A 20,735-nucleotide genomic window follows, 5' to 3' on the forward strand; every position below is an offset into this window, starting at 1 on the left:
TCCTTTTTTAATGAACAAAATCTGTAGGAGCTATCAACACCACCAGATGGTTAAAGGTATATGAGGGCAGATGACAGTGATTTGATTGCAATGATAATTGTATGGATTGCATCAGGCCCTGGAATACTACAGAGATTCTTCAACAAGATCCACAATGATTCACTGAATCTGACCTTACCCACTAGCTAAAACCCTGTATCTGTTCTTCATTTCTTGGCTAAACTCTTGGAGAAAGTCACCCATACTGGAAGCCACTACTTTCTCTCCTCTCAATAACTTCTAACCCTCTGCAAACTAGCTTCCAACCTCAAAATTCAATTGAAACTGTCCTCTCCAAATTTTCTAATTACCTTTTACTTATCAAATCTCATGACATTTTCTCTCCTAACCGTTCTTGACCTCTCTGCAGCCTTTGACACTATTGATTGCCCTGTTGTCCTAGATACTCTCTTGTTGCTTATGTTTTCATGACAGTGCTCTTTCCCACCTGTCAAGCCTCTCTTTAGTCTCCTCTTCCAAATCTTCATCCACATTATTCCCACTGACTCTTAGTTCCACCATGATTCTATTCTAGGTCTTTTATATTACCTTGTTTATTGAGTTTTTCAATTCTCATTGGTTCAATAATTAACTCTATATAAATGCTCCTCAGATTTATATATTCATTCCTAATCTCTCTCCCTCTAAAGTTCCAGTTTTACATCATCAATTTCCTTTTGGAAGTTGAATGGTCTGCTCATATTTGACCTTTTCTTTGCCAGGAAAGCGTCAGATGCCTCTCTTCTTGAACATTCATCTTACTTGCATTAATAATCAGACTGAAGTTTTCAGGGTCTTTAATTCTGGACTGCAACCTGAAGTCCATTGCTTTTTGGAATATATTATTCTATTCCATTTTGTAGTTTCTGAGGGGTATAGAATAGTCTTATGTTATTCAAATGTCTTCTCCTTTAAACCAAATGTTTAGGATGTCATTGGAATTATTAAATTTAACAGACATACATCTTGGAGTTTGAAGCATAGGTGGTTGTTGTTATTTTCAAATTTTTCTGTTTTGTTAATTATTTCTACAACATAGGTTAGAAATTCTGACCTTTATTCTCTTCTAGATTCTCTTAGATTTTTCATTTCTTTTTTGAACTATTCTGGAATATTGAGCTGTGGTTGCCTGCTTTCTTGTGATTCCAAAGAGCTCTGCATTCATCCAATGTTGGTTAAATTTTTTTTGACTAATAATATTTATGGAGAGAAGGTTGTAACTTTTTTAAGATTTGAATACTCATTCTTCCTTTTCTAAGTTTCATATCCTCTGTTGAGTTACCTGCGTTTGCTCTAGGTTTTTCATTGAATTTTCCTCTTCTTGAAATCTTTGATGGTTTTAGCCTTCTTTCCTCACATTCCCCTCATTCACTTTCTGACTCCTCTCCTTTTGATAGTAGATGTACTTCTAAGACTAGACTGCAAAACTGCCTCAGCCTCCTCCCAGGTTGGGATAATCATCTTTCATCAACAAAAACCTTGCTATAGGTAGATTCTAAAAGTATGATGTGACTTTTGTTTTATTTCACTCCCTTTTCCTTCAAGTCCATTAGTGACAAAATCACCATCATCCTCCCAATAAGCCAAACTCACAAACTCCTCAACTCCTCACTAAAATGCATTCTTCATATCCAATCTGTTGTCAAGTGTGTGGGTTAAAAGACCCTTACCCAAAATTTTAACAACTTCAGAGGCTTCTCGAGGTAAAAACAGAAAATTATTTTTATTCAATTCTCGGGAGAAAGGAGCGTCTCTCTACCAGGATGGGGCTGATGAAAGGAGGCAACTTACAGACCTCGAGGCACAATCTTTTACCCTAACTCAGAGAATCCCACCTCCCCACTATCCCACCTCTTCATTGGCTGGAAGGTGGGCTTACAGTCTAAATGTGAAAAACTAGACAAACCCTAGACACCTATCCACACACACTTCCTTATAACTAATACCTAGCTAACTGCTGATGTGCCCTATTCTATAACTGAAGTAAAAAGGAGGGGAGGGGGAAGGCGGAGCTGATAACAAACAAAGGGGAGATTTGAGTCCAAGTTTCAGCTAAAATCCACAGCACTTTCACAGAGAGAAAGGAAAAGAAGGGAGGGGTCTAACTGCCCACAAGGCTAGATTCCTGGAAATCAGGTATCCAGAAAGAAAGGCCTTATGGAAAAGAAATTTTATTTAGAAAATACAATATTCCCCATATTTTTACTATGAAAAGTCTTCACAATGGCTTTATCTCACTCTTCAAGTCTTATTGTTTTTACCACCTTCACAATATCACTTCTATGGTCACCTTTTTTTTCACTCACAAAGCCATTACAAAAATATAGTTCCTCATCACCTCATTTTTTCACTATTACATTAGTTTTTGGTTCATTTTCCTCTTTCCACTCCACTCCATTCTCCACTCCTCTGCCAAAGTGAATTTCCCATCCCACTATTCAAAAATCTCCAATAACTCCCTTCTACCTCTAGGATTAACAAAAACACTTCCATTTAAAGCCATTTAAAAGTGGATCGTTTCTATCTTTCCAGTCTTCTCACATTTGACTCACCCCCACTAATTATGATACAGCTTCACTAGTCTAATTGTAGTTCCTCACACAGGACACTCCAAATCCCAACTCTGTGTCTTTTCACTGGCTATCCTCCATGATTTAATAGTCTGTCCCTTTGCCTGTGACTTAGTTGCCGTCAAAACTGAGGTCAAATTCCGTCTTCTTCAGTATCTTCACATCTTTCTTGGTCTCCCCCAGTCCTACTTCACCATTGCTAGTGATTTCTATCACCTTTGTATATATCTTGTGTGTATATACATCACACACATAAATATTTATACACACATACATACATATATGTATATATACACATACATCCACACATATACATATATATGTATTTATAGGTATATATGTGTGTATGTATTTACATGTTGTTTCCTCTTTTATAATGATGGTTCTCTAAGGAAAAGGAAAGGGCTTTTGCCTTTCTTTGAATCCCCAGTATTTAGCATAACATATGACACCCATTAAGCACCTAATAAATATTTTTTAGCTAACTGACTCAAATGAATTCAGCCTAATAATTTGATTAGAAAATCCAACTAGATGAAAAATGACTATTGTTCAGACGACATCATGGTATTATAAACTCAGAGCTAGAAAGAACCTTATAAAATATCTAGACTAACCTTTATTTTACAGATGAGGAAAATAGCTTCTACAGAGGTTAAGTGACTTGTACCAGGTCATATAGGTAAAAGGAGAGCTAGATTTGAACCAAGGGCCTTTGAATCAACATCCTCTTTCCATTGTTAGGATTCAGTTAAATGGGCAATACCCTGAGTTGATAGATCAGCTCATCATGAATATAGAGATATATCTTGAACAGACGCTGAAGACAGACAATGAAGTGGGTCTAGAATTGAACAGGAGGAAGAAAGTGTGTTAAGTTGTATTTGAGAAATTGCAGTCATCTTAATGATACTAAAGAGCTTCATGAAATAAAATCTTCTCTTTTAACATCAGTATTCTTTCAGTGACGGTACATGACTCTAAATTATAAAATATCACAATCTCCAAAGCATAAAAATTGTAGGAAACCCCATAGAGGGGAAAAGAGTAGGTATAAATAGACTATAACACCTTACCAACAATGACTCATGAGAAAGGAGTGGCTTACAATATATTTTCCAGAAGATGGATGATTGGAAAGATGGGTTAGCCCAACATGTACTACCAGTGAGGACTAACAGATAGGAAGCCTTATTGTTACAGTGGTACCTACAAAATGTTAAAGATTTTCTAGAAATGTCTTTAGCATGTTAGTTGGACCCACTATATAAGATTTATGAGAAGACATGAATAAGAATCACACAAGATAAAAAGGTACATTTTTGCCAAGAGTGCCCCTATCAAGATCATTGATCCATTGAAGCACTAAGGCAAGGTATAATGTAGATGTAGCACCATTTTTCTCCATATGCAGTGCAGTTTTCCCAGTTGTTTTCAGTGAATTTCATTGAATAATAATTTCTTTCTGTTAAGTTTTATAATCTTGGGTTTCTCAAATGCTGATTGATTATATCCCTTTATTTCTAATTCTGGGCTGTCTATTCTTTTCTGGTAATCTAGCTTTTTTATTTTTATACAGTGCCAGATAACTTTTAAAATTACTAGTTTAAAACTGAAATGTAGTTATTCAAGTCCACTTCCTCATTTTTCAATCACTCTTGATATTCCAGTCCATTCTCATATATAAATTTTATAATTACATTTCTAATTTTGTGAAGTAGTCAATTGTTATTTTGTTTGGTCTTATACTTTAGTACATTGACGGGTTGTTTTGACATTTTTATTTATATTGATTCAATTTATAGGTATATATTTCATTCACAGAATCATAGTTACAAAGGGACCACAGAGGCCATTTAATGCAACTCTATCTTTTTACAGATGAAGAAACTGAGGCCCAAAGAGGTCAGATGACTTGACTAAGGTCACAGAAATTATAAGTAAAAGAATTAAGACTAAAATTCAGGTCCTCTGACTCCAAATTCAATACTTTTCCCACTACACTCAATTTATCCTTTTTTTCTTTTAAATATTCTAAATTTCTTTTTAAAATTATTTCATAGTTCTCTGGGAGATATATATATGTATATGTCTATATAGATATGTGCGTATGTATGTATATGTAGTATATATATATGCACATATATATTTATGTGTATATGTATGAAGCCATGGAAATACAGTAAAAAGAGCATTGTACATGGAATAAGATGACCTGTATTTTAATCCTTGTTCTCCTACCTCTAACCTGTGTGAGTCTGGACAATATGTGTCATCTCTCTTGGCTTTAATTTCTTCACCTTGTAAAAGGGGACTATGAGGTATCTTTCATTTCTAAATCCTACTTGATGCATATTTTGCCATTATTTCTATCAATCTCTACTGATTTAAGTTAGTGATATGTAATAATGATGATTTTTTTAATAAAGCCATCTATTTATTGTTCTTGTCATCATTCCCTTGGATTTTCTAAATGTAGCAACTTATCATTTGCAAATAGCATTATTTTAACCTCTTCTTTGATAATACTTAGTTCATTAATGTCTTTTTTCCTGCCTTACTGTAGTAGACAGTCACATTTCTCTATTACATATCATATTAAATTGATTTTAATTTCAAATTTTTATCACATAAAGGAAAAAAATCCATTTATGTCCTTATTTTGCAGTTTTTAGAATAAATGAATATTATATTTTTGTAAAAAGTCTGTTCTCCATCTACTAATATAATCATGGTTTTGTGGGTTTTCTTATTGATACTATTTGTGATAGTGATTGTTTTCTTAATATTAAAGTGTCCTTGCTTTACTCCTATGGCTTCTCCTTGTGCATAATAAATATGTGTACATCATATATATATGGATATATATTAACTACACATACATATGTACACATCATTGGCAAGCAAAATACAGCTATTAATCTTCTGCTCTCTTGCTAAAGAGACCACAAGGCATTATGCATAATGAGCGGATCTCAGAATCAGAAGCCCTGGTTCTGCCTCTAACATGTCCTGATTGTATGACCCTGAGCCAGTCACTTAAATCTCTGATGGGGCCCAGGCAAATCTAAATTTCAAAATAGTTGCTGATCTACACTGGCATGTCCCTCCACTAGGAACCATCTATATTACTGAAATCACAGTTCTACAGTAGCAAAAAACAAAATATCTTGCCAAATATGACTATTGTTTATTATTGTTGTCTCTTAGATTTTTAAATATAACATCATATCCCTAAAAGAGAGAGATAGAAGAGCAGAGACAGAGAGAAGTAGATATAAAGAGGAAGAGAAAGAAGAAAGAGAGAGAAAGAAAGAGAAAGAGGGAGGGAAGAAGGAAGAGGAAGAACAAAGAAACTGAGAATGATATTGTTTATTGTGTTTTGTTTAATATTTTTGTATCTCTGCTAATAATCTTGACATTTATGTATGCAGAGAGAGAGAGAGAGAGAGAGAGAGAGAGAGAGAGAGAGAGAGAGACAGCTGTCATTACCAGATTTGAAATAAAAATCACGTCTCTCTTAAAGGAAGAAAAACAGATTTTTTTTTTATACCAAACAGATTCTTTTATATTTGATATTGCCTGCTTCTAGTTTGTCAAATATGGCATTTCATTTCTGGTGCCTAAAACATGATGAGCTCTAAATAAATGCATATTTAAACTGATGTCCTTCATAAATAAAGATTTTGTTTCCTTTCTCATTTAAAAAAAACATTTTATATGGTATAGGGATTATTCTTCCTTTGTATGTTTGAGAGAATTTATAGGCTTATGGGGTTTAGAACTAAAAAGGGACTGAATTATGAATTCATCTAGTCCCAACACCCATTTATATGGCACCTCGTTAACAACCTGTTTAATTTTTCCTTCCAAAACTCATTTACTAAGCACATCTATTTCCTGTTTTTGTCTATCTGGATAGTTTACGTTTTTTTATAAATATCTATATCTGTTTCTTTTAAATACTCAAGCTTCGTATATTCTTCTTTGTGATCTCTCCATTCCTATTTATTTTATTTTTTATGATATATATTAATATACTCTCATGATTATATTATATTAACTTTGCATTATATTTTTCATTGCGATCTCTCCATTCCTATTTATTTTATTTTTTCTAATTACATGTAAAAACAATTTTTACTCTTCATTTTTTACAATTTAGAGTTCCAAAATTCTCTCCCACCCTTACTCCCCTCCCCTTTCATTGAGAAGGCAAGCAATCTGATAAAGGTTATACATGTACAATCATTCAAAACATACTTCCATATTAGTTATGTGGTGAAAGATAACACAGATCCAAAAAATAAGAAAAGAAAAAGAAAGTTTTTTTTTAAAAAACTCAGTATGCTTCAATCTGCTTTCAGATTTCATTAGCTCTTTCTCTGGAGGTGAATAGCATTTCTGATCATAGGTCCTCCATTCCTATTTCTGATTTTGGTAATTCAATTTTACTATTTCCTTTTGTTCCCGTAAAATTTTTCACTCGTTTAGCAACCATACTGATCTTTTAAAAAACATAGCTTCTTGTATTATTATTCAATTCAATATTTTTTTCCTATCCTACAATCTGGTCCTACATTTTATTTTTATTTTTTAATTTATTTTTATTATTATTCTTTTATATTTCTTTTTGAAACTTGCATTTTAATATTATTATGTTCTGTTTCTAAATTCACTAACTACAAACAACTAGTTTGCTCTTTCATCAATATAAACATTCAAGGATATAAATCTTTAAGATAATTTAGCAGTTACATGTTTTTTCTTTAATCCAGACATTATTCAATAACTTATTTTTTAGCTTCTTTATTTGTTTGTATATTTTGATTGTATATTTCCCAGTCATTGCCCTTTTTCACTTTCCATTATGAACTACTATGGCTCCATTTTCTGGTACTCTTCATTATTTGGTTCTCCTTCCACTATTCTCTAGGAGTAGCTTCTCCCCAGGACAAGTGCCAGCTTTTGAATATGTAAACAACGGAGATAATACCCTGAATGTTTAACATTCTTTCAACTCTTCCAGAACTCTAGGGACAGAATAGCTCCAGGTTATTTACTCTTAATTTATTTTTGCTTTTGTTCTTTACATTGGTCTAGGACAATCCAACAAGCATTTATTAAGAACTGGAAGGTATTGTTCTAGGCCCTGGAGATACAAAAACAAAATAAAAAATAGTTGCTGTCCTCAAAAAGTTTATTTTCCAGTAGACTGATACAATATAGAGCTGATACAACATGTAAACATTAGTATATATATGATCATTTGAGGAGGAAGGAAAGTTCTGAAAATTAAGAGGATCAGGAAAGATTTCTTATAGGAAATGGCACATTAGCAGAGTCCTGAAGGAAGCTAGGGATTTTAAGAACTACAGGTGGTAAAGGAATGCCTTCCAGGTATGACTTGTCCGCTGGCAGAAAGGTAAAAGATGTAACAATGCTAAATCCAAGGAACAACAAGTAGTTTAGCTCAGCTGGAACATACTGTGCATGGAGGGGAATAATGTGTAATGAACTTTGATATGTAAGATGGAATCAGATTGTTGAAGGGCTTAAAATATTGTTCTAGTATGGGCCTAATTTAGGACAATTCTCTGGCAATTTAGGTTTGATAATGGAATAAAATAGTGATGTGGTTCAGTCTCTGGGAGCCTCCTTGAGCTCCCTTTGAATCTTCCCACTTAATCTGGCCTTTCTTACTCAAATCTAATCTTCCCATTTGTTCCTGCAGTCAGGAAAACCATGGGCTTTTCGTTATCACTGTGTTCATGACTCCATTGCACACACACCCCCCATCCTTGATCCCATTAAAACCTCATTCCTCAGTCTGCTGACCACTCCCATCAAGATCTGTATTCATTCCCATACAGCCCCTATCAAGATCTCTGGATTGCCCTACCTGCTTCCCACCCAAGCCCTCCATTGTCTGACATCTCTAGATTGCCTCCAGCTGTTTCCAGCCCTTCATCCCCTCCTTGGACTTCTCAAGACCCTCCCTAAACCCCTCCTCCCATCACCCTAGACTACCAGACCACCCCCCAGATCCCTCTTATAGTCTTTTTGGTATTTAAATTCCATCTTGCCTTCATGAATGTGCTCAGATTCAATCCAATTCAGACTCTGTCTAGCTGAGATTCTATCTGGCCCACTTGTGAATACAAGTGTTGCAAATGCTTAGGCTCCTTAAGAGCCAACCCAATTTGGAGAATCTCTAATAAACTTTGTTTTCTTTGACTTTAAGAAGGCTTGAGTCCAATTCATTCAAGCAGGACCTGGCATGTCGGTATTTCAGGGTCCCCAGCACCCCTCAATCTCGTCAATGGGACACTAGTTAGTAGTTCAAAAGTTAACAAAAAGAGATTGACTTAGTCATAGCTGGAGAAGGATATTCAACAAGGATAGGTATTGATAATGTTTAATATAAAATTTTGGAATAATCTCTTTGTTCTCTCTGAAGCAAACTCAGAGAGTGCCTCTTCCTATGTCAGCAAAAGCCAGCCAAGGCTGACTCTACATTCCTTAAGGAGACCTTTAACCTAAGACACTATCTTGAATAATGGGACGTTTTCCATATCTTAATATTTGTAGACCTACACTATGTTATGGCATGTTAATGGTAAAGAAAACACAGACATCTTAGGTCGTAATTTCTATTGAACTTTGTTTACCCTTTCCTATGTCAGTTATCTGTTTAGGGCAGGAAGCCCACCACTTACATTTCCGAGACATATGTTTACCCAGCTTGGAATCCCAAGGCCTGACCGATATTGCTTTGTTAATTGTCCTGTCTTACTGAATTTATGATTTGTTCAACTAGGAGAGTTCTTTTCTCACGGCAAAATGTATATAGGCCAGAAGATTTCTGCACTGGGTAGCCAGAACATTTCTGGCTCCATAATGCATTATGTAACTGTTTTCTTTATGGGGAATTGATCAATTAATTAATTAAATCATAAAATGTATGCATTTAGCCATGTTGCCTTTTCTTCAACAAGTTTTCAGGTCAACAGTATGGAAGAATTGAATCAGCTCCTGTTGATACAGCTAGGTGAAGCTCTCATGATTAAGTTGCCCTCTATGATTCACTAGCCAAGCATAGAGCATCTCTGGTAGTCCTCATGAATTCTTCATTCTAAAACAACCAATAAGTAATGTTAACAGTTTATCCCTTTAGTCTCCTGAGATATCAGAAAGTAGAGTATCATCTGATTGTCTTTTTAAGGAAAGTAGCCCAATTTTTCGTGGGGAGAGGAGATAAGAGAGAGGAAATTCTCATCAAAACTGAGAAGTTTGTATTGTGTCCTAGTAGCAAAAAGAAGTCACTGAGAGGTCTTGAGAAAGACAAAGACATGATTAAACTTTTACTTCCTCAATGAGTTCAATACCTGGCTCACAAATTTTCTCTCCTCCTCAACTCTTGCCCTCACACCAGGGGATGACAACATACAAATTTATTCTCTTTCAAATGCCCTAACCACTCAGTTCCTCAACCTACTCCACTCCCATGAGCTATTACTCTACCCCACCTCAGCCACACACAAAGACAGCGTGAAAAATGATTATTAATAACTAATACCTTGAGCAGCTTCAGGGCTCTTCCCTTCCCCCACACCCCACCTTCTTCCAAAGTCCGGACTTTAAGTTCAGTTTTTCTTCAGAAGCACATAACTGATTATAAGATTGCATGGACTCTCCTGGTCAGACCCCACCCAAGCTTGCAAGGTATTTAATCTAAAGTGGGGAAGCCCATTGTGTTCTACTCCAGCTTGGGTGGAGACAGATTCTTTGGTCTAGATAGCCCAAAGCTAGGAGTGATCAGGTGTATCTGGAAGTGGTCTGTTATGGAGATTTTCTCTGTCCAGGGGTGAAATGATGATCTAGCGACATCAACCCCAGTTGTAAGGGTATATCACTGTGCAGCCTAACCCCAAAAGTTAATTCAGTTACTGACTGAAGCTCCCAAGCACTCATACACATGTAAGCAGGCTTGGAGAGAAAAAACTGCATATACAACCTAAGTGTGTTTGTCTTTCTTAGGCAAAACTCTGAAAGTTGTTGACCTGAAAACTTGTCCTGAAAAGGCAACAGGCTAATTGCATACATTTCATGATTTAATTAATTAATTAATCAATTCCCTATTAAAGACAACGGTAACATAATGCATTATGGAGCCAGAAATGTTCTGGCTACCCAGTGCAGAAATCTTCTGGCTTATATACATTTTGCCGTGAGAAAGGAACTCTCCTAGTTGAACAAATCATAAATTTAGTAAGACAAGGCAATTAACAAGGTAATGTTGGTCAGGCCTTGGGATTCCAGCTGGGTAAACACATGTCTCGGTGATAAAGAAGGAAATCCCACCACTAGTGAGTGGCAGGCTTCCTGCCCTAAACAGATAACTGACATAGGAAAGGGTAAACAAAGTTCAATAGAAATTACAACCTAAGATGTCTGTGTTTTCTTTACCATTAACATGCCATAACATTGTGTATGTCTACAAATATTAAGATATGGAAAATGTCCCATTATTCAAGATAGTGTCTTAGGTTAAAGGTCTCTTAAGGAATGTAGAGTCAGCCTTGGCTGGCTTTGTTGACATAGGAGAGGCATTCTCTGAGTTTGCTTCAGAGAGAACAAAGAGATTATTCCAAAATTTTATATTAAACATTATCAAAGTTTAGCAATAGTCATACCCTTAATCTTGTCATAACTCACAAATATACTACCTCTATGTTCAAGAATTCTGCTTTTCACCTTTCCCTATTTTTCCTTATAAAACCCTACTCTTCATTTGCACCTGGACGTCTAATTCTTTGACCTTTCAATTCTCTCCCAGGTCTTCTTACCTGCACTAACCATTCCCTCCTTTTCTCCCCATTTTGATTCCTTGGTGAACCAATTCAACTCTACTTGTTCTCCTCTCTTGAATCCCTTGCTCTCCTATCGTATCACAATTACTCTCTGCCAGGCATCAGTCTTGGATTACTCCCACCATCCCATCTGTCACCTTTACAAATATTTGCTACTGAATGAAGATGGAGAAAATTATGCAATCAATCTAGCTGGGTCCACTACAAATTTATGTTCCATAACCTCAACTAGGCCCTCACTGCTGCTAGCCAATCTTACTGTATCTCCCTTATCAACTCTCTATCCCACCCTTAACAAGAACTCTTTCAAACTTTTATCCCTCCTCAACCATCCCATGACTGGCCCCCCTGCCCCCCTCTCTCAGTTGAGAACTTTACTCATATTTTACAGAAAAAAATTGAGGCCATTCATTATGAACTCCAGCTTCTCCCCTCTTTCTCATCTCCTATCACTTATATGCCTTTTGCCCCTATTTCCTCCTTCTTCCCTGTCTCATATGAAGTGTCCTTACTCCTTACCAAGGCTAACCCCTCTACTTGTTTATATAATCTCATTCTGTTGAAGAGAGAGAGATGGGAGAACTGGTTCAAAATGTGAGTGAATTCACTTAGACTTTCTCTGTAGCCATTGGGAGTTTTATTAACGCAAAAGCAGCAGGCATGAGATGTAGCAAGGAGCTAAACAAAGGTAGTGGTATAGGAAAAGGATCAGACTTATATAGGAAGATTTTAGGGTTTCCTTGTGGGGGTTGGAGATCTAGTCTTGCAAGATAAAGGCACTGGATGAGGGCTATGAATGTCACAAGATAAGGAAATCTCAATCTCCGGATGAGGGGTGGGGACAGGGAATTTTATGGTCCAGGATAAGGGCACCAAAGACTTCACAAAGTCAATCAATATTATTTTATCTCTTAGGGCACTATTTCTATCCACATCAATTCCATCTTGTCTCTTCCAACAGATTGCCTCCTCTATCATCCCCAGCCTTTCACTAATTTTCAATTTCTCCATATCTTCTGGCTCATTTCCTACTGCCTACAAACATGCCCATGTATCTCTTATCTTGAAAAACCTTCACTTGTTTCTTCCATACCTGCTAATCCAACAGCCTTTCCTCAGTTGTCATTTTCCTTGACCTCTCTGCAGTCTGTGCTACTGTGGATTACACTCCCTTCCTCAATGCTCTCTTTTCTCTAGGTTTTGGGACTTCCCTCTCTCCTCAGTCTCCTTTGTTGGATCCCCATCCAGATCACACCCTTTAACCATTGTTGTCATTCAAGGTTCTGTGCTAGGCCCTCTTCCCTCCTTCTCTACTTCTTCACTTGGTGATCTCATCAGCTCCCATGAAATTAATTACTGTCTCTATGCTGATGATTTTCAAATCTACTTTTCTGCCCCAGTCTCTCTGCTGACCTCCAATGTCACTTCTCCAAATGCCTTTCAGACTTCTCAAACTAGATGTCCAGTAGACATCCTAAACTCAATATATCCAAAATGGAATTTATTATATTCCTGCCTAAATTCTCTTCCCTTCCTACCTTTCCTATTATTGTAAAGGCAATCCTACCCTCCCAGTTTCTCTGATTCACAACCTTAGAGTGATCCTGAATTTCTCACTATCTCTCATCTGTTCCATACCCTCCTCCCCCAAGTCCAAGCTGTTGCCAAGGAATGTCAATTTTATCTTTGCAACATCTCTCAAATTTATTGTAGGTCTTCATCACCTCATTCATCACCTGGATTATTGCAATAGCCTGCCTACCTTAAGTCTCTCCCCACTCTAATCTGTCCTCCCTTCAGCTACTAAAGTGATTTTCCTAAAGCACAGGTCTGATCATGTAAACCCCTCCCCCTCCCCATACTCAATAAACTGCAAGTGATCTTCTGTTGCCTCCAGGAGTAAATACAAAATGCTCTCTCTGGCATGCAAAACCCTTCATAATCTAGCCCTCTCCCACCTTTCCAGTCTTCTTATACCTTGCTCCCCAACATGTTCTCAGTTCCAGGGACATTAGCCTCCTAGCTGTTCTACAAACAAGACACTCCCATCTCTCAGCTCTGACCATTTTCTCTGGCTCACGCCTGTGTTTGGAATGGTTTTTTTCTCCTCCACTCCAATTACTGACCACCCTGCCTTTCTTTAAGTCTCAGCTAAAATCCTACCTTCTACAGAAGACCTTCCCCAACCTTTCTTAATTCCCAGTGCCTTCCTTCTGTTAATTATTTCCTATTTATCCTGCATATAGCTTATTTTGTATATATTTGTTTGCATGTTGTCTCTCCTATTAGATTGTAATCTCTTTTTGTATCCCCAGCACTTAGCACAGTGCCTAGGACACAAGTGCTGAATAACTGATTGATTGATTAATTGGTAGCAATGTGTGAGAGACAACATTTAAGTAGGAATCAATATTTGGTAATTGATTTGATATAGAGGGTGAAGGATAGTGAAGAGTTAGGTATGCCTTCATGGTTGGAAACCTAGGTGACTGGAAAACTGATAGTACCCTCAATAAAAATAGGGACATTAATAAGAGATATAGAATGGAGGCTAGGGGATAATGAGTTCTGGGGAATCTTGACTTTGAGATACATACAGATAATTTAGTTGTAAATGTCCAATAGCATTTGCTAATAAGGGACTAGATTTCAAAAAAAACATAAGCACAAACAAGCAGGGTAATATCAGAACAAATGTATAAAATTTGAACTATACAAAAAAGCTGTATGTAGTGGAGGGTAAAAAGAAAAACTGCATAATAAAAGTTCAAATTTCATATAAAATGTTCTTTTTTGCTTTTCTGTAATGTTGAGATGTTCATGTTTATTAAGTTTACAATATGAAAGGAAATTTATTATTTATAAAAGAAATTAAAATTGGGGGTGTTCTCAACTGAATTAAGAAAGTTTTGAGGACCGACTGAGTTAGAAGGGAAGATAACAGGTTCCATTCTGAACAAGTTGTGTTCAAAATGTCTGCTTAACAACTGTAGAAAAACTAGTCATTAGTGTCATCTCTCTCCCTTCATTGTCCCCATCATTGTGTATTTATCCAGGTAGGGGTGGTGGTGGTGGTTGAGTCATTTCAGTTGTAACTGACTTCTTGACCTGATCTGGGGTTTTCTTGGCCAAGACACTGGAGTGGTTTGCCATTTCCTTCTCCAGCTCATTTTACAGATGAGGAACTGAGGGAAACATGGTTAAATGACTTGCCCAGGGTATACAGCTATTAAGTGCCTGAGGCCAGATAGGAACTCAGTACCTTCTGACTCCAGAGCTGGCACTATCTACTGTGCCACTTAGCTATCTCCTCCCCCTTATATGCGCTTATCTATTATCATGTTGTCTCCTCCCTTGTAGAATGTAGGCTTGTTGAAGGTAAGGACTGTCTCATTTTTGTATTTGAATCCCCAGTACTTACCATAGTGTCTGGCACATAGTAATTGCTAAATAGATGTTTGCTGGTAGATTAACTGGTTGATATCCAACAGTCAGTAAATGACACTGACTGTATGTAATTGGACTAGAATTTAGGACAGAATCTAAGGCTAGATGTCATGTGCATAGTGATGATAATTGAACTCATGGGAACTGATGCCTCTTCAGGACCTGTGGGAACTGCCTTCTACTTTCCTTGCTCCATTTCTCCATATTCCACTCATGAATGAGTCAAGATGATTTATCCCATGCATCCTTTATCTTCGCAAGATCCAGAATTCTGAAATTCTGTTCTCTGATGTAATCTCCTGTCCTTTCAAATCTCTATTCACACAAAACCTACTCTTTGCCATTTTGTTGAACCCTTCAACTGTCTGTTTTCTCTATTTTACCCACTTTGATTTCATTTGCCCTGATCTAGGGATTGCCACCAGCTAAAACCCTAGAATTCCTGGTCCTTCTGATCTTTTGCTACTCCCATCCTACAAATCCTCATATTTGGTTAACCCCAATCATCTAATTTTCCATGTGTAAGTGGTATAAGTGGTCTCTGGGCTCTTCTCAAACTGAGATTATGTAGTTTTTAATTCCCTATTTCTTTCCTGAATTATATCTGCAACAAATCTCTCTGTAAATATTCAACCATTGTAAATTTCCCTTTCCCCTATACAAATGTAGGGCAGGCTCAAAGCTTGGAAAAATTATCTTTATTATTATTAACAATACTAATAATCACTAGTATTTACATAATGCTTTAAGATTGTAATAGTAATTTAAATGGAAAGCTCTTTCTCATTAATTAATAGGACCATATGATCTGCAAGCCTGAGTCACATGTGGTAGGAGGAGCTTGCTGAAGGGGCGGAACAGGAAGGGTGGAGTGGAACTGGGAGAAGGTGAGTGAGTGAGGTCAGGTCAGAAGGGAAAGAACTCAGGCCAACTGACACATTGTAACAGTTGATAGTGAGAAGGCCCTGGCTGAGGGAGGGGAGGTTTGAGAATGGCTTTGCCCTCTGCTGTGAAAATGCTTATTAACTTCTTGGTCACCATGACGGATTTTGCTTTCTGGTTCTGGTATTTGGCTTTCTGGTGTTTAAATAAATGTTTTCCTTCTGCCTTCCATATGGAGAGTCTTTTATATTTTGCAATTGAGAACTATGCTGGCATATTCATAGTCACCAGTGCTGTGAATATTGCCATGGCGATACAAAGATTTTAAAATCACCTAAAATAATTTTATATAGCTCATTCTACCTCATTTTACTAGTCATATATAAGGTATACCCACTGGGCTTAGCAACTCTTCCTTTACCTTTCCTCTTTAATTCATTTTCAGGAAAGACCTTAAGAATTCTGAGGCTGAAAAATGTTAAGGTTCTCCCACGAAGGAACCCTATAGAATTTTACTGGAAATAATTTAAACTGATGCTAATGAGAAATAGTTTTGCAACTGGAGATTAAGCAGGAAAATACAAGAAAATTTTAACCTTAAGTCAAAGTAGGGCCTCTGACAGAATCTTTGTCCTTAGTGAACAAGTCAGGTCAACAATCATGTGCCTACTGTGTACCAGTGTGAGAAATGAATATTTTTCCCTTATATTTAATAACTAATTATTATATTAGGATCAAGGTTTTCTCCCTTTTCTACATCATCCAGAAACCAGCCAGTATGGGGTATCTCAAAGATTTACCCAAGTCAAGATCTAATACTAAAAAGAAATTCTAAGTGTGGGGTAATGGGTGTATTCCTGCTCATTGTTTTTGTTCTGACTAAGCTGGGGAAAGGTTTATTCTCCTATTATCAAGACAAGTATTATGCAAATTGATGTCTCTTTGAGGAAGATTTGAGTGACATAAGTCAAGCCCATACCCCAAGACCTTCATTTTAATATAGCCCATACCTGTCTTTGTGTTAACCATTCTGAGAAACATCATCATTTCACAATTACAGAAATTCTGAAAAGGAGATGGAATACTAACTACAACAAACCTTGCACCATGATATACATATAACAGAAGGTTAGGAAAGTTATCTGAGAAATGGAGATAAGCAAACTTTGATGGTTTTGGAACTTACCTGATAAATGGCATTAAGAACCTCCCTTTTCTCCCTGACATCACTATTCTCTTTGCATTCCTCCCTCTCATTTTAAGTAGGCCTAAAATAGGTCTTCCCAATTCAGATTCCACCAACCTTTTGAGCTACCATCCCAAATCTCTCCTCCCATTCATGCTTCCTCCATAGTTTCCTTGTGTGAACCTGAGGAATCTAGCTCTTACCCCTAGCAGTCCAGTAAAACTATTCTCCCCAAAGTCACCACTTTCTGAATAAATCATTGGCCTTTTGTCTGTTCTTATCCTTTTTGCATGCTGCCCCAATGTGATACTATCGATCACTTTTTTTCATTCTGGTTCTATGTCTACTCTTACCTACAGTTAGTCAGCCCAAACTATTTTAATTCAGAGGCGTCCTCCTCCCTTGCTTCTTTTCACCCCCTCCCAAGCCTCCATGTTCCCCAGAACCTATCTGACTGCTTGACTACTCACGACACTTAAATGAGCTGGGGATTACCAATGCTATTCTTTCCAACAAAATAGAGGACAACTAGGGTAAGCCTGCCATCTGCCCTGACCTGATACTCTCTAGGCTCCCCTGGCACTGTCATCTATCCTATTGATACAACCTAAAGACCTCTGGGCCTTGCTCTCTATTCCACTGCTGTACACTTAAGTTTTGCCATGCCCCTCGTTCTCCCTAACTGAAATTTCTTTTATGTGTTATTTCCGCCATATAGAGTTTGAGCTCCTGGAAAGCAAAGACTAGTTCACTTTTCTATTTGCACCACCAATGTTTGGCATGTAGGAAGCATTTAATAAATGCTTTTTTCATCTATTTATTCAATTCACTTCTAAGAAGAGCTGCAATATATAAGAGGCAACAGGCATAAAAGTTGGGAACCCTTCCCCTTCTGCCCCCATATTACAGGCAAAGGAATCATTTGTATCAATTAGAACTTAGCAGACAGAAAATCCTTAGCAGGAATGATGATTAAACTTCTTCTCCTGAGGCCTTTCCCTACTGGGAGTCTCTGGAGAAAATCCATAGAGACTAGAATCTCAGAGGAAGATTCTATGCAAAAGCCCAACCAGAGAAGTCATTATTTTGAGAGGGTAAATCTTGACCAAAAGTGAACTGAAATTTTGTATTCTCTCAGTACAATTCTCGTAAAGCCACAAGGAACCCATCTGCTTTCCTAAAAGCAGTAATTTACACAGGTACTCACTACTAGTTCTAGAACAGACTCATTTTCCTGTTGTTAAGAAGGAGGGGCAGAAAAGATTTCTGTTTGGTTTAACTCATGTGTGACCATTTATCATTCTTTTGTTTTTTCAGTTCACTTGTGAACAAGGATGTGGCCCAATGCTTCAGAACAGTGAGAATATTTTCTTGGGAATCAGGAGTACGGTGAGTATGATGTGTGCTACTCTGAGGGAAAAGTAGTAAAATTACTTTTCTTCTTTAGGGCATTGGTCAAAACACTGATTGTCAATTTAAGTTTCATTCTTATGCAGAAGAGCATAGACTTGTACCTTGTTTGTTTGAAAAACTCTCAATGCATATTTCCCATATCTTCCATGAATTTCAAACTAAGGATGTTGACTCTCTTTAAATACAAGTAAGCCACATTTCACCTCAGTAAAAACTTCTGAGGAGCCACTGTGTGGGTGGTCACATCCCTTCTGCAGTCTATCATCTCTGTAGCTTGCCACATGAGTTTCAGTTTATTCTGTGTACCTCATTTGAAGGGTGGGCTCTAACTTAGTTTCTTCGTTCTGCTCAGTCCAGTCCATTAGATTCAATTCAACAAGCATTTATTAAAAATCTACTTTTTGTAAGGTACCAGGGAAGGCAATTTCCACTGTAAAAATGTCCCGTGATTTTTAACACTGTGTCTAGCCCCCAAAAAACTTTTAAATGGAAACATAGAAGGTGTCTGGAACATACTTACTTTTGCAAAGAAACTATCTTTAGCACATAGAGCAGTTAAAATAACATTGGTCAAGTTCAGAAAATCTGAGTTCAAGTCCTAGCCCTGGCATTTATCAATAATGAGGCCCTTAATAAATCCCCACTCAGCTTCCTCACCAGTAAGATGAGGATAATAATATTTGTACTATCTCACAGGGTTTTGCAGAAAGGATTTTATAAATCTGAAAGTTTAGTGTGTGTTATGAATGTTACAGGCCCGGACACAGAAAATAAAGAACCAAACTAAGCTTTTTCCTTTTTGTCTGATTTTATAAACTGAGACTGAAAGGTTCATGGAAAAACTGGCATCCCTTTATTAGCCATGGTCTTAATTCTGAAAGTAAATGTAATATATCCCAAAATGTTGAAAGCTGAATTAATTAATTTTATGATAATAAAAAAAGACAGGCAAACTTCAGCAATTCCAGGAATATACCATGAAATGGTGTCTCTACTGTTAGGGAAAGATAACAACAGATCTGCATGCAACAAACCAATGATGAGAAACTCCACTATGATAGGGGAAAACTGAAAATAGAAACTAACATGAAAGCAACAATCCAGGAAACAGACTATTCGAGTCTTTAGTATGGAAAACACTGCAGAATGAATCTTCAGTAGCATTTTGAGTATGTAGAATAATGAGATTTTATGCAAGAATAGTAATGTAAGAACAATAAACCATACATGGTGACTAATTGTATACAGAATATAGATTACAAAGATGACATTAATGAATGTGAAAAGTGCAAAATTTGGTGCAACGTTTATTCACCTCCATTTCTACAAATATTGTTTGGTTGTCCCAAGTTGTGGGTCTAAAACCAGGTGTATGTAAGAGTGTTTGCCTCTGAAGGTATATGTGTAGGTGGAAAGAATGCCTCCTCACTCCTTTGAGGGAGTAGATACTACCACATCTGTCAGATGTGCAGGGCCCAGGCTCACCACAGAGTATTTTGGTTCTTAAACACAAAATGAAACATTTGTAGCTTCACAGGAAAGTATTAGAGCTGATGGCCATGTAAACTGGAAACATTTGTCTCTTGGAAGTGAATATAGGCTCCAGAAGATTATATGGGAAGGGAGAGAATTCCTCCCTGAGCACTAGAGGAATTTATGTTCCATTACATAGAGAAAGAATCAAACAAAGCATGACAAGTAATTTTGTGGTGCTGTCCATGCTAAGATTTACTACATACACTGAAAACTGTAATTAATGCCTTAGTATTTTACCGGGAAGCCTTCCTCACAAAAGAGATGAATACATAAAAAGTAACCCTCAAGGAGAAAGCTCGTTATCTTCCTATTTCTTTTCCCTAGCAATTGTAAGAGGAATAGGAAGCAAGGTCTGTAGCAGATGTGCTTATCTGCTGGTATATGAACAGAAGGGAAGTTTTATTGTTTAAAAGGAATATTCTGTGTCATTACAACAAAAGTCTTTGGAAGAAATCTACTACTGAGCAGCAATACTCTTGTGGATACGCACAGGGAATATTCAGCCAACTCCTTCCCTTTCACATTTAATTTCTGACTTGATGTTACACATAAATTAGTGCTTGGTAATAGTCCAGGACAAATTTTTCCTTTCTCCAAAAATTTTTGCAACCAAAGGTTGTTACTTCTTAAAACTTTTGAACTTTAAAACCAGAATTCGCATTTAGCTCTGCTATGTCGTGTTTATCATCTTCTTTCTACACTTTACCCTTCCTTCTTTGTAGCTCCCAAGTCTTCCATTAAAACCGCCACTTCCACTACCCACAAACTCCAAACACTAAGAACTGCCTT

The sequence above is a fragment of the Notamacropus eugenii genome, chromosome 5 (genome assembly GCF_028372415.1).
Source record: "Notamacropus eugenii isolate mMacEug1 chromosome 5, mMacEug1.pri_v2, whole genome shotgun sequence".
NCBI classification, from domain to species: domain Eukaryota; kingdom Metazoa; phylum Chordata; class Mammalia; order Diprotodontia; family Macropodidae; genus Notamacropus; species Notamacropus eugenii.